This window comes from Sus scrofa, chromosome 7 (assembly GCF_000003025.6).
Source record: "Sus scrofa isolate TJ Tabasco breed Duroc chromosome 7, Sscrofa11.1, whole genome shotgun sequence".
NCBI lineage: Eukaryota > Metazoa > Chordata > Mammalia > Artiodactyla > Suidae > Sus > Sus scrofa.
In genome coordinates, this window is record NC_010449.5 from 90954615 (window position 1) to 90968951 (window position 14337).

General features: G+C 39.5%; 1 protein-coding gene across 5 annotated transcripts in view; it reads left to right on the top strand.

Annotated features, from left to right (window-relative positions):
• Positions 910-14337, top strand: part of MPP5 (membrane palmitoylated protein 5) — a 100400-nt gene continuing 86972 nt past the window's right edge. The window contains exon 1 of one of the 5 annotated variants that reach the window (XM_005656336.3): positions 910-1168. The gene's annotated coding sequence lies outside the window, so the exon portion shown is untranslated. Of the gene's footprint in view, positions 1169-1418; positions 1711-12912; positions 13074-14337 lie in introns of those variants that run through there. The other 4 variants (XM_003356738.5, XM_013989105.2, XM_021099389.1 and 1 more) reach the window with 4 other exon arrangements.

A 14337-nucleotide genomic window follows, 5' to 3' on the forward strand; every position in this document is an offset into this window, starting at 1 on the left:
TGGGTAGAGACCAGCGATGCTGCTAAGCATCCTAAATTGCACAGGTCAGTCTCCACAACAAAGAATTACTTGGTCCAAATGTCAATAGCACCGAGGGTGGAAACCCTGAGGTAGAGGGGGAAAAAACTCATTGCGGAGCTAAAGGAAGCTTCTGGAATTACTTATTTTATGCATTTAAGAACTTAGAAAGGAAATGGGCCTCTCTTTACACACCCATAAAGCACACACACTAACATTTTTTTTCTTTCCTCCTCATTGGATGTGGGTACCAGTTTCTAGGGAATCCTGGAGACTATTTGGATTTTCTTACACTGGATGTGGGTTGACCCAGGTACCCGCGTTTTGTGAAAACAGCTGTGGCGCTTGGCACCCTTCCTGCCTGGCTTTCAGAACTCGGTCCGAGCTGCTAGCTTTGTGGAGTCTTCCGTGGTGGCAGAGAATTCTTTCGTGAGACCCCACACATACCCGTGTTCACGTAAGCCATGGTTCTACTCTTTAAACAAATGTTAGATCGTGGGACATGCTTCACAGGACATGAGGAGTCGCCTCAAGGGAATTAGTTATCCGTCAGGAGCCGACGGACATTTAGGGAGAGAGAAAAGGTCTGTGGAGCGTTAGTTCACTCCCATTGCGTCTTAGGGAAACCTCACGTCCTCGCATAACCTGGCCCGCGGGCTCAAACCCAAAGTGGTTCCCTAGCGCCTGAGAGCCCGAAGCACTTCGCGTTTTCCACTGAGAGGCGCGCGAGTGCGCGCGCGACCGGCCGCTCAGAGCTACGGAGCGGGCCAATAAGCGGGCCGTCTCTCCGCGCCGGCTCGGGATTGGGCAAACCGCGCCAGCCTCCCTGCCTGACCGCAGGCGGGCGTGCCGGGGAGCCACTGGGATAGGCGCGCCCGCTGCGCCAGAGTCCCGGGGGCGCGTGCGCGGTCTCGCGGCTGCCGCGGGGGCTGGTCTCGCGCGGTCTCGAGGTGGAGTCGCTGGAGGCCGCGGCAGCGACGGCGGCGACTGGCGGTGGGGCGGGGGCGGGGACTAAGGATTGTGAGGTGGGGAAACGCGACTTTCTGGATTCTTTATCCGGTATTTTAAGTGCAGCTGGGGAGCTGTCGTTTCTGCAGCGTTGAGGAGCGGCTGGGGCGGGAGGAGCGGCGGCGGCCACTGGGGCGCGGAGGTAAGTGGCGTCCGGCAGCGGTTCCGTGTTGAGGTCTTAATCAACAGGTCCCCGCGAGCGGCGGGGGAGGGGGCGGCCGGGCTCGCCCCCTCCCCCTCCTCTGGGCCCGGGCGGGACCCGGGGCTCTTCACGGGCTGCTCCAGGCAGCGCTAGCCGGCCGGCCGCAGAGGGCGTGAGCCCAACCTTTGTCCCTCGGAGGTACGCTGTCTGGCCGTGCCCGCTCCCTCTGCCTTGGCGAACGACCCACCTCGGCGGGGACTTTGCCCGCCCAGCCAGAGTTGGAGGGAGGCCCCTGCTCTCTGCGCCCCCGCCCCCGAGTTCGCGACTCCCGGGACTCCCTCCAGGCCGGGTCGGGGAAATCGGCGGGCGAAGAACATTTTCCTTTAGAAGACGGAATGTAGTCGGCGTTCCTCTGCCTGACTCAGCCCCTGGTATTCGGCTGCTGGTTGCATTCTTTAAACAAATAAACAAACAATTTCTACTTCCTTGTAACCACTTTTAAAGAAGAGCCAAATCTCGTTTATGGTTTCCGATAATTTGCTGTAAGTTTGCAAGGTGAACTTCGAAGCCCTCACTTGTTATAAGCTGCTTTTAATGGAAGGCGCTTTAAACAATCTTTGGTGCAAATTATGTAATTTCCTATTAATAATAGCTCACCTTCTCGTTAGTTGATTGACATACAGTAAGGTGTCCGGAATTTAGGTTTCGGTCGAAAGGCAGTTGGCGCTCAAATTAAAATCTGGTAGCTAGGAGGTTTTTGGAAGCAGTACATAGTGTGTGTTTTATCTCCGCACTCGTTTAGAGTTGTGAGAATTTAGATTTGGAAAGCCCTTAAGAACAAGAGTTTTGGAATTTTGATTTTAATAAGGTGAGAGGTGTCACGATTTCTGATTTTTTTTTAAAGTCTTATGTGTTAATGATAGCTTCTAATTATGTTTAGATTATACCAGAAGTTAATAAGCTATTAAATTCTGCAATAGGAACAAATGACAGGCTGGTTATTGGTGTCTTTGAAGTATGAGTATTGAGGTAATAAAATTGTTAAGTGAGCTTTTTTGGATTATAAACTAATTTTTTACTTGATCCCTGTGGACTTGGCTTATTACAAGTTTTAAAAGGCTCTTTAAACTACTGTAACAGGTGGAAGCTATTAAATTAAGAATTTTATAGATGAAATAGGCAAAAAATACAGAAAGCAATTCATCATTTTATCTTTGGTAAAACAAAATCAAGTAAATCTTACCATGTATTTGATTGACTTTTGGCCAGACAGATCTTAACTTGACAGGATGAACTCAGTAATATTAACTTGTTTTAGAATGTTAAAATGTGAAAGAATATATAATTTTTACCTGAGGGTTACCCAATCAGTAGAATGAGTTTAGGAGTTTACATGCTTTTTCTGAGTTATTATTATCTTGATTAAGAAGCGTATTACAGACGTACCAAGAAATTTGGTCTACTTTATACATCATTTGTTGAGTTGGAAGTAATTTTAGTGTTTGTATCATCTGACCTCTTCGTTTTCCAGGAAAAGGAAACAGGTTTATACACCGACTAGTTAAGTGGCAGAGTTGGAACTAAATGCTAAAATGCTTGCCTTCAGATTCTAAGTACAGTGTTCTTTTCACTATATACTGTTGTTAAATAAACCAATTAAATTACCCTTACTCATTTTCCCCCTTTCTTTTAAAAATAACCACTAACCACAATTAATTCATTTCCCTACTGAAGGGCTGTTTTCAGTTTTTCAATGTTTCAAACATTGTTTAATGAACATCCTTGTGCATGCATCCTTCAACACTTTTGTGAAGTTTTCTCCAGAATGACTTTCTGGGTCATAGGTCGATGTACATTCTCACCTTTACTAGCTGCAGCCAAATTACCCTCTAAAAAGTTGTAACAGTTTACATTCCTGCCAACAGTATATGAGTCATCCTTGTCCACACTTGCAATTGTCAGATTGGCAATATCAGATTTAATTTGTGCCAATCTGATGGGTGAGAAAGGTATTTTTATTTTCTTTCTTTCACAACAGTCTTAACTTTGTGAAATGAGGTTAACTTTTTGTTGTACAATTGTTTTGACAAATGCGCAAAGCTGTTCAATTATCCAAATCAAGACACATAACAGTTCCAGTGCCTGAAATTCCTCTGAGCTACTCTTTTTTGTAGTCACCTCTTCCCCGACCCTTGATCCCTGGAAACTAATGATTGTTGTCTTTACCAGTAGCTTGTCTTTTCTAGAATATCAGATAATGGAATCATTAGAACATTTAGCCTTTTGAGTCTGGTTTCTTTCATATAGCGTAGTACATTTGAGTGTTCATCCATGTCGTTGAGTATACCAGCAGTTCCTTCCATTTTATTGATGAATGTAGTATTCCAATGTGTGGATGTATCACAGTTTGTTTCTCCATCTACAGTTGAAAGACATTTGAGTTGTTTGTTTGGACTATGAATAAAGCTGCTATAAATCTTTGCCAACAGGTTTTCATTTTTCTTGGGTAAGCACCTACGAGTGAAATTTCTGGCTCATGTGGGAAGTGTATGTTTAACTTTATTTAAAAAACAAAACAAAAAACGTGCTAGAGGAGTTCTCATGTGGCAAAGCAGGTTAAGGATTCGGTTCGGGTTGTTGCTTTTTTTTTTTTTTTTTTTTTTTGTCTTTTTGCCTATTTCTAGGGCCGCTCCCGAGGCATATGGAGGTTCCCAAGCTAGGCGTCTAATCGGAGCTGTAGCTGCCCAGCCTACACCAGAGCCACAGCAATGCAGGATCCGACCGCATCTGTGACCACACCACAGCTCACGGCAATGCCGGATCGTTAACCCACTGAGCAAGGCCAGGGATTGAACCTGCAACCTCATGATTCCTAGTTGGATTCGTTAATCACTGCGCCACAATGGGAACTCCAGGGTTGTTGCTTTAACACAGATTTGATCCCTGGCCTGGGAACTTCCATTTGCCATGGGTGCAGTCAAAAAAAAAAAAAAAAAAAAAAACAAGAACTGTGATAGGTGGAATAATGGTCCACAGAGATGTTCTAATCCCTCAAACCTGTGAATAAATTAGTTTATGTGGCAAAGGTGAATTAAGTTGCAGATGTAATTGATCAACTGACTTTATTAAAATAGAGTTTATTCTGGGATTATCCAGGTGCTATGGCCAGTGTATCCCAAGGTCTTAAGAAGGAAAGAGAAGTAGTAGAGTCAGAAAGATATAACAATGAAAGCAGGGCCAGAGAGTTCTTGGTTTTGAGGTTGGAGAAGTAGGGGCATAAGCTAAGGAAAGTGGTGGTCTCTAGAAGCTGGAAAAGGCAGGGAAATGGATTAACCCTTTAGAACTAACTCCTGGAAAAGAATACAGCACTGCCAGCATCTTGATTTTAGCCCAGGGAGACCTATATCAGATATTTAACCTTCAGAACTGTACAATTTGTTTTGTTTTAAGCTACTAAATTTGTAGTAATTTGTTTGCAGCAGCTTAGGAAACTACACACTGTAAAAGTGTTTTCCAAAGAGGCTGAATCATTTTGTATTCCCGCTGGCATTGTATGAGTGTTCCATCTACCTTACGTCCTCATCAGCACTTGGTATGATATGTCTTTTTAATTTTAGTCTTTCTAATAGGTATGTTGCAGTGTTTTGTTGTGGTTTTTATTTACATTTTTCTCACGAATAATGATGATCGTCTTTTCTATGCTTATTTGCCATCTCTGCATCTTCTTTGGTGGAGTGTCCACATCTTTTCCACTTTTTTTTTATGATTTTTATTTTTTCCGTTATAGTTGATTTACAGTGTTCTGTCAATTTCTACTGTACAGCAAAGTGACGCAGTCATACATGTATGTACATATTCTTACATTGTTCTCCATCATATTCTATTGCAAGTGACTAGATATAGTTCCTTGTGCTATACAGCATGATCTCATTGCTTACCCACTCTCTTTTACCACTTTTTTTGTGTGTGTATCTTTTGTGTTTTTAGGGCTGCACCCTCGGCATATGGAGGTTCCCAGGCTAGGGGTCTAATCGGAGCTGTAGCCACAGGCCTTCACCACAGCCACAGCAACGCCAAATCTGAGCCACATCTGCGACCTACACCACAGCTTATGGCAACGCCGGATCCTTAACCCACTGAGCGAGGCCGGGGATCGAACCCGAAACCTCATGGTTCCTAGTTGATTGTTTCCCCTGCGCCACGACAGGAACTCCCTCTTTTCCCACTTTCAAATCGAGGGTTTTTTTTATTGTCCGGTTTTGAGAGTTCTTTGTCAGGTAGGTGATTTGCAGAGGTTTTCTCCCAGTCTGTGGCTTGCCTTTTTCATCCTCCTTAACAGTGTCTTTTGAAGTACAGAAGTTTTAAATTTTAAAGAAGTGCAGAGTACCAGTATTTTATTTTATGGATCGTAGTATCAGTATTATATATAAGAACTCTGCCTAACCCACCAGTCACAAAGACTTTCTTCTGTGTTTTCTTCTACAAATTTTATATTTTACATTTAGATCTATGTTACACTTTGAGTTAATTTTTGTGTTAAGATAGGTTTAGGTTGAGTTTCATTTATCCAGTTGTTTCATGACCATTTATTTGTTGAAAAGACAATTCCTTGAATTGCCTTTGTCTCTTGGTCAAAAACTATTTGTCTGCATTTTTGTGGGCCTATCTTTAGACTCTAGACTCTTGTGTTCCATTGATCTATTCGTCTTTTTTTTTTTTTTTGGCCAATGTCACAGTGTCTTAATTACTATAGCTTTAAAATTAAGTCTTGAAATCAGGTAATGTGAGTTCTCCAACTTTTTTTTTTTCCTTTCAAAATTGTTTTAGCTAGTTCTTCTTCCTAAATTTTAGAATCAGCTTGTGAATATCCAAAAAAAAAAGAAAAGAAAAGAAAACTTCCTAGGATCACAATCCTGAGATTGTGTTTCATTAGATTAACTTAATAATTGACATCTTAATCAGATAGAATTTTCCAGTCTATGAACCTGATACCTCTCCGTATTTGTTTAGGTCTTTGATTTCTTTCATGAGTGTTTCCTAGTTTTCAGCATATAGATCCTGCAAATATTTTATTAGATCTAAACCCAGGTCTTTGAGTTTTAGTCCTGTTGTAAATTGTCATTTTTAAAAACTTAGGTTTCCAATTGATCATTACTAGTATGTAGAAATACAGTTGATTTTTGTATTATATTGACTTTGTATCCTGAGTTTTTACTAAACTCACTTATTACTTCTAGGAGCTTTTTCTTGTAGATTTCTTGGGATTTTTCTGAGGAGAAGTTCATGTCATCTAGGAATACAGAAATGTTTCTAATCTGTATGTCTTATTTTTCTTGACTTTTTTTTTTGCAGTGGATAGGAGTTCCAGTGAATTGTTGAATAGGAGTGTTGAAAAGAAATACTCTTGCCTTGTTTACAATCTTAAAGCATTCACCTGTAAAATATAATGTTATATGTAAGACATTTTGTAGATTCTCTAAATCAGATTAAGAAAGTTTCCTCTGTACTGAGGTTTCTGAAGGTTTAAGGTTTTGTTTTTTGCTTTGTTTTAAAAATCATGAATGGATGTTTTCTGCATCTATTGAGGTGACCATGTGGATTTTTTCCTTTAATCTGTTAATACAGTGAATTGCACTGATTAATTTTCAATATTGAGGGCAGCCTTATATGTTTATGGGAATAATTTCAGAGTTGTTGCAAACTAAAAATTATTTTGGGTTCTTTTTCTTTGACATTTAACATTTTTTCTTTAAAATAAACCGGGAAACAGAATATTAGATTTTGTGAACCCAAGTGTTTATAAAGTCAGAGGAATCAAGGTATTCATTAACAATTGTGTAAATTTTACATGTTGGTAGGACTTAAGTTTTCTTGACCTACCTATACTGGAGGTGGTAACTGTACCACTAGAGGACTGTTGTTTAGTATTACTAGATGAAGAAAGAAAATATTTTTTGTAACACTGTAACCAAGCATTGCTCATGCTGGTTTAATTTAGGCAGTTGTTTAAAGGTATTTGGACAGTGAAATATATTTTGAGTGAAGATAAAATGATTTAATTAGGAAATTTTTACTTTTAGTGAAACAGTGAGAATATTAAAACCAAAAAAACAGGCTCTTTCCTTAACACCAGAAAATCAACGATGGACCTTTGAGTAATCACATAAGTAAAAATGTTTGGCTTGGTCCAAGTATAATGTATTGAATGTATTAAAAGCAAAGTGTGAAATGAAATATAGAATCAAGTACTTGTAAGAAAAAGCTAGGTTCTGTTTTGCTATACAGAGGGTAGTCTTTCATGAAAAATGTGGGTTCATAGTAAAAAGGTACATGCTTATTAGGCGTATTTTAATATTTTAATTGTGAAGTGTTTCCTCCATCAGTTCAGACTATAGAAGACAGTTTAATTGTAAAGAATAAGATTTCAGTAGCCTTATAATCAAGCTGTGTAATTTTATCATTTTTATAAATTTGGGCTTATCATAGATTTACCCATTATAAAAGTTCAAGCAATATCTCTCATATAATTAAAAAGTTTTAGGTTAATAGTTGTCTCAAAGATCCTAAACATTGAAGTTTTGTGGCCTCTGAGGTTCTTGACATTTTTGATCCCTTTAGACAGGGGTTGACAAATTTCTGTAAAGGGCCAGATAGTAAATGTTGCAGGTACTCTGCTGTTACAGTGCAGACAGCCAAACAAATCAATGCGGCTGTGTTCCAGTAAAACTTTATAAAAACAAGGTATGCCTGATTTGGTCTTTGGGCTTACTTTGCCTACTTTGGTTTGGGGCAAAAAGTTGGCAGGAGAAATGAAAATACTTGTGGTAATGTAGAAGAAAGACCCTAAGGGTCAGCTGAGTTGGAAGGGTATTCCATGCTTCCATTCCATTCATGCTGTAATGCCCAGCCAAGCCCTCATTTTCCTTATCTTTAATGTGTGTCCACCTCAGAAGATGATTGAAAAGTTAAGCTATGGAAGGCTCTGAGCAAAACATTCTAACACGTAGTAAATACTTAATAAGTATTTGTTTCACCCACCTTACTGTTTTATGGTATTTTACAGTGTCTAATATATCTGATTAGTTGTTCCAAACATCATAACTTATAATTGTGTTTATGTTTATAGCTAAATTGCTGCTGCAGTGACAATGCAGGATCCGTAACCTGCTGCACCACAAGGGAACTCCTAAATTGTCTCCTTCTTTTGTCTTTTTAGGCCTGCACCCATGGCATATGGAAGTTCCCAGGCTAGGGGTCGAATTGGAGCTGTAGCTGCTGGCCTGTGCCATGGCCACAGCAACGCCAGATCTGAGCCATGTCTTCAACCTACACCACTGCTCATGGCAATGATGAGGGAAGCCAGGGATTCTTAACCCACTGAACGAGGCCAAGGATCAAAACCTAGTCCTCATGGATACTAGTCCCTTTTTACTGCTGGGTCACAACAGGAACTCCTCAATTGTCTTTTGATTTATGCTTTTTTTGGGTGTAAGTTAGAGCTATTTGGCTTCACAACAGTATCAGAAACTTCAAATGAAAAAAATTGAAAATTTGTGTTGAACAATAATTTCATGTTGTGAGGATTTTACATTATCACAAAAAATGTTGATGCTACCACTTAAAATGCATTATTTTGATTTGACCTAAGAAGTAGGTTTGCTATTTTGTGTGCTTTGAAAGTACCTTTAAGACTTCGTTAATTTAAATTAATTGATTCCTCTTGTGAGTGAATGAAACTGAGGGCCCTGCTAGGATTTGGATGCATTTAAACAGGACCTATATTTAGGTACTCATTTTTGTGTAGTGTTTGGAATATAAGGGAAGCTTCAGAAAGTTGTTTTTCTTTCTATATTTCTGTTAAGATTGAGCTGGATTTGAGATTAACTTCCTTCTCCTCTCCAAAAAAAAAAAAAAAAAATCTGTGCTCCTTCACAGATCAAAGGCAGAGATGCCACATAGGTGGCTGCTGAAATAATTTTGCCCCAGTAGTTAGTGGCTGGACTGGGATTGCCTCTCACATACCAGATTCATAACCTTTTCAGTACTCTTTTCATTGCACCATTGCCTGGTTTGTTAACTGTTATTACCTGCCTCTGAACGCCCAGAAATCTAGTTTTCTTGTCCCACATAACTCTATTTTCCCCTTCCCTACAGTGTAAACAGAAGCTATTGCAAAGTCTTATCAAATTTTAATAAAAAATCTTTATATTATTGTTAAATACAATTAGAGCTTAGAATATAATTGTATTATACCTAATGTGAAAGAAAACTGCTGTTTTTTAGCAGATTTTGAAAATCCTACTTTACACTATCTGTATATTTATGTGGGAGTTGTTTTTTCTTTGTTCTATAAATAGTCATCATTTTTTTTTTCTCTTTTGTCTTTTAGGGCCACACCTGAGGCATATGGAGGGTCACAGGCTAGGGGTCAAATCGGAGCTGTAGCTGCCAGCCCACACCGCAGCTCACAGCAACATCAGATCCTTAACCCATTGAGCAATGCCAGGGATAGAACCTACAACCTCATGGTTACTAGTCGTGTTTGTTAACCACTGAGCCACAGCGGGAACTCCCTGATCATCCCTTATTTTTGCACACTTTTGTCTCTCTCAAATTTCCTAACTAGTTTATTCAGAAGATTATAGGTAAATACTGAATATTTACAATGTGAAGACTTTGGGCAGGATATAGAGAAGCATTAGATGAAGTCACTGCCCCCAGGGGTTTGACTTTGAAATAAGAATGGATAGTCCATTAGAGATTAGTTTGTATTAAAATCTATTAATTGTTTGAAACTGGAACAGAATCACAGAATTGCTTAAATAATATGCAAATGATTTTAGGATTGTATTTTATAATGTAGAATTATAACAGTGTAGCCAAAAAAAAAAACCCAATATACCACAATTTATTTAGTTGTATTACTATTGGTGGACCTGTGAGCTGTTTCTAGGTGTTGGTTATTATGAGTAATGTTACCATGAATATTCCTGTAGTTTGGTTTATCAAAGTGTGTTAGGTACATGTTTCTCTAGGTCTGTGTTGTCTAGTATGGTAGCCACTAGCTTCATATGGCTAACTAAAGTGAACAGTTCAGTTCTTCAGTTGCAGTGGCCATACTTCAGGTGTCTGATAGCCATATATGGCCAGTCGCTATGCTATTACTGTATGGTACAGATACAGAACATTTATTTTCATTGTTGCAGAAAATTCCATTGGACATCGCTCATCTAATGTGTATAATTAGGAATGAAATTACTGGATATGGGCATGGTCAACTTACTAGATAATGCCATATCTCTTTCAGTGTGATTCATTTTACTAATATGCATTTCCCGCAGCAAACTATTAAGTTTCTTCAAATTGCCTCTCATTGAAAACAGGGAGTTCCCATTGTGGTTCAGTGGTATAATGAACCTGACTAGTATCCTTGGGGAGATAGGTTCAATCCCTGGCCTCACTCATTATATTAAGGATCCGGCGTTGCCATGAGCTGTGGTGTAGGTCACAGAAGCTGCTGAGATCTGGTGTTGCTGTGGCTGTGGTGCAGGCCAACAGCTGTAACTCTGATTCGACCTCCAGCCTGGGAACTTCTGGATGCCGCAGGCGCGGCCCTAAAACAAAAAGAAAAGAAAACTGCATAAATTCTACTGTATAAATACTAGACTGTATAAATACTAGTAAATTGTCTATTAATCTTTTGTGAATCTTACAGTCGTTTGCCCTTCCCCTGAAACACACATATTGTTGTGCATCAGGGAATTATAGAAGTTAGATCATGAAACCCAGATTGAAACCTTTGACCCAGGGGATTCATCTGGGGACTATACAAGTAACCTGAAGGTATTTTTCAAAATAACGCTTGAATGATTAATAGATACCTAAGCACATATGAAAGGAAATTTGATTATTCTTTGTAGGTTTCTTAAAGGCACAATGTTCCTTTTTTATCTTACCCTTTTATACTTTACACTTTATCTTTTATTCTTAAATTTTATAGTGAGAATAGTTGTTGTTTTGGTTAAATCACAGTACTTTTTGCCTTCCCCTACCTCCTACCCATAACATCCCTTGCCCCATCTGTTAATGTGTTATGCAGTACGCTGTATCCTTTGTATATGGTTCTAAATATTAACAACTTTGTGATGGAACAGGCTCAGTGAGATTATTTTATCCAGGTGCTGTTGAAAGTGATAGCGAGGATTCGAATTCAGTTTATTTGAGTCCAAAGCCCTTGGCTTTTTCTACTTTGTATTTTAACCTGACTTATCGTGTTTAACACTGTCTTTTTGGTAAGATTAGACTCTTTCTAAGGAAAACTATCTAACTTAGTATTTAAGTTGTGCTTGGAATAAAGTGAAGAACTTTGAACCTGTAAATTGTAAGCTTCTTAAGAGCAGGGGCTATGTCTTTTTATTTCAGTATCTTGCTTCTTAATGTGGTTAGATGCATGTTACCAATTTGTACTTTTTAATCATTCACTTGTTTAAACCTTAGCCTTACTTGTGAGTTTCATTCCAAAGACTCTAACCTAGTCCCTCCTGTAACCTGAAAGGATTTGAGATTCAAAACAATTCCATTTATCCTATGTTGGCTGTAAATGTGTTTGATGGTCAATGGGAGGGAGGCGGGAGGTGGTCTAACTTTCACGTGTTCTTGGTTAACTTTATTTACAAAAGATATAAACACCAACAGATGATTTTGCTAGTGGCTTTTTCCTGCTTTTCTATGGGCTCATAGAACCCATAGAAAAGCAGATAGACATAGTTAACAAGAGTTAGACTTGTGTTGAAATACCTTCCTGACTTGAAATACCTTCTTGGCTCTGGGCAGGTTAACCTGTGAGTCTGATTCCTTATCTGCATAATGGGGGTTGTAATATTGCCTGATTCAGAGGGCTGTAGGGGAGGAACTATCTTTCTCCTCCCTCTGAGGTTCACTGTCTGGGGCCCTGCAAATTAAACTGACAAAAGACGGGTTAACAGGAGAAATGGTTTATTATGTATGCATATAGAGACCTTCAGAGGAAAGAATTGAAGACCAAAGAAACAGGGAGATTGAGCAATAAGTTGTGGAATCGTGACAAGACAAAGGAAAAGAGGCTTTTAGGAGGTGTAAATTGTGGGAAGGTAAATATGTGGGGGGAACCAATGGAATATAAAGGTTATTCTAGTAAAGTTTGTTATGCAGATCTAAATTGGTGTCCTCTACATTGATAAAAGTTATCTCCCAGGATTGAGTTCTCTTTCTGATACCTTTAGAAATGGAAATGCGTGTTACCTTTAAAAAAGGGAAATTTATGCCCAGCTTTTTAAGCCTGATAGGGGAGGGAAGAGAGGTCCCGCCATGCCCTATTGATTTTTAATTACTTTTAGCTCAAAAAAATCCTTTTGCCAAAGTGTCGCATTTTGGTTTCTGATCCCCCTCAGGGTCTTATTTCAAGAATTCATTGAGATGCTGTATCAAGGATGGTTAACATAATACCTGGTGTGGATAAAGCACTCCATGAATGCTTATGCATATATAAGAGATAGAATACAAACCTGGTTTGTGACATTTACATGGAATTGCAATGAACTGCATTATGTTTTAATAAATATGCTTGACTCGATTGTGTGATTATCTATATGTATATATTTTATTTTATTTTATTTTATTTTAATTTAATTTAATTTAATTTTTTATTTTATTTTATTTTTGTCCTTTTAGGCCCTACCCATGGCATATGGACATTCCCAGGGTAGCAGTTGAATGGGAGCTCTAGCCGCTGGCCTATGCCACAACAACAGCAACGCCAGATCAGAGCTGTGTCTGTGACCTATACCACAACTTACGGCAATGCCAGATCCTTAACTTACTGACAAAAGCCAGAAGTTGAACCCACGTCCTCATGGATACTAGTCAGGTTTGTTACTGCTGAGCCACAATGGGAACTCCCATCAGTAATTTGATTAAGCAGTTTTATAGGAATTGTGTGAATCAGTTGTCATAGAGTGAGTCATTGATGAGTAATTATAATGTGTTGAATTAGTTTTTTTCATCTCTGGAATAATAGTAAAAAGTCGGGGAGAATAATTTGTCCTATTTATAAATAGCATGTGTATGTAGGGAGATCGAGTACTACTCAGCTTTATCAGTTTCTCTTATCAACTCAAGGGTTTCACTAGGATATTTTTTGACTGGGTCATTTTCACTACACATTCTTAAATAGGCTTAAAAAAATAACAGTTTGCAGAGATGGGTTTTATTATGGAGATTTAAAATCTTATGTTTAGAAAGCATTTGTTTAATTTTACTCATGTCACTGTGCTTGCATTAGTGTTTGTTTACTTTTTTTTTTCCTTTTTTTCTTCTTTTTAAGAGCCACAGGTGCGGCAGGCACATGGAAGTTCCCAGGCTAGGGGCAGAATCAGAGCTATAGCTGCCTGCCTATGCCAGAGCTATAGCTGCCTGCCTATGCCAGAGCCACAGCATGCCAGATCTGAGCTGCGTCTGCCACCTATGCCACAGCTCATGGCAATGCCCAATCTTTAACCCAATGAGCCAGACCAGGAATCAACCAACCCCACATCTGCATGGATACTGGTTGGGTTTGTTTCCATTGAGCCACAATAGGAACTCCTACTTTTTTCCTTTTGTTTAAGGGAAGCCTTTCCTCTCTGTCTTGGGCCTCATTTTGCTTTCCCATTTATACATTGATTTATAGAATGCTCTTCCTGGGAGTTCCTGTTGTGGTGCAGTGGTTAACGAATCCGACTAGGAACCATGAGGTTGCGGGTTCGATCCCTGGCCTTGCTCAGTGGGTTAACGATCCGGCATTGCGTGAGCTGTGGTGTAGGTTGCAGACGCGGCTCGGATCCCGCGTTGCTGTGGCTCTGGCGTAGGCCCATGGCTATAGCTCCGATTCAACCCCTAGCCTGGGAACCTCCATATGCCGCGAGAGCGGCCCAAGAAATGGCAAAAAGACAAAAAAAAAAAAAAAAAAAAAAAAGAATGCTCTTCCTCTACAGGTAATTCCTGTAGCACTTTCTACAGTTGTAGTACAGTACTTACCAAATAGCATTGCAGTCCTATAGGGGTTTTGTTTGCTTGTTTACTTATCTGTTTTCCATACTAGACTTTAAATTCCTTAAAGGTAAGGACTCTGCCTTAGCAGGCTTTTTCTTGCC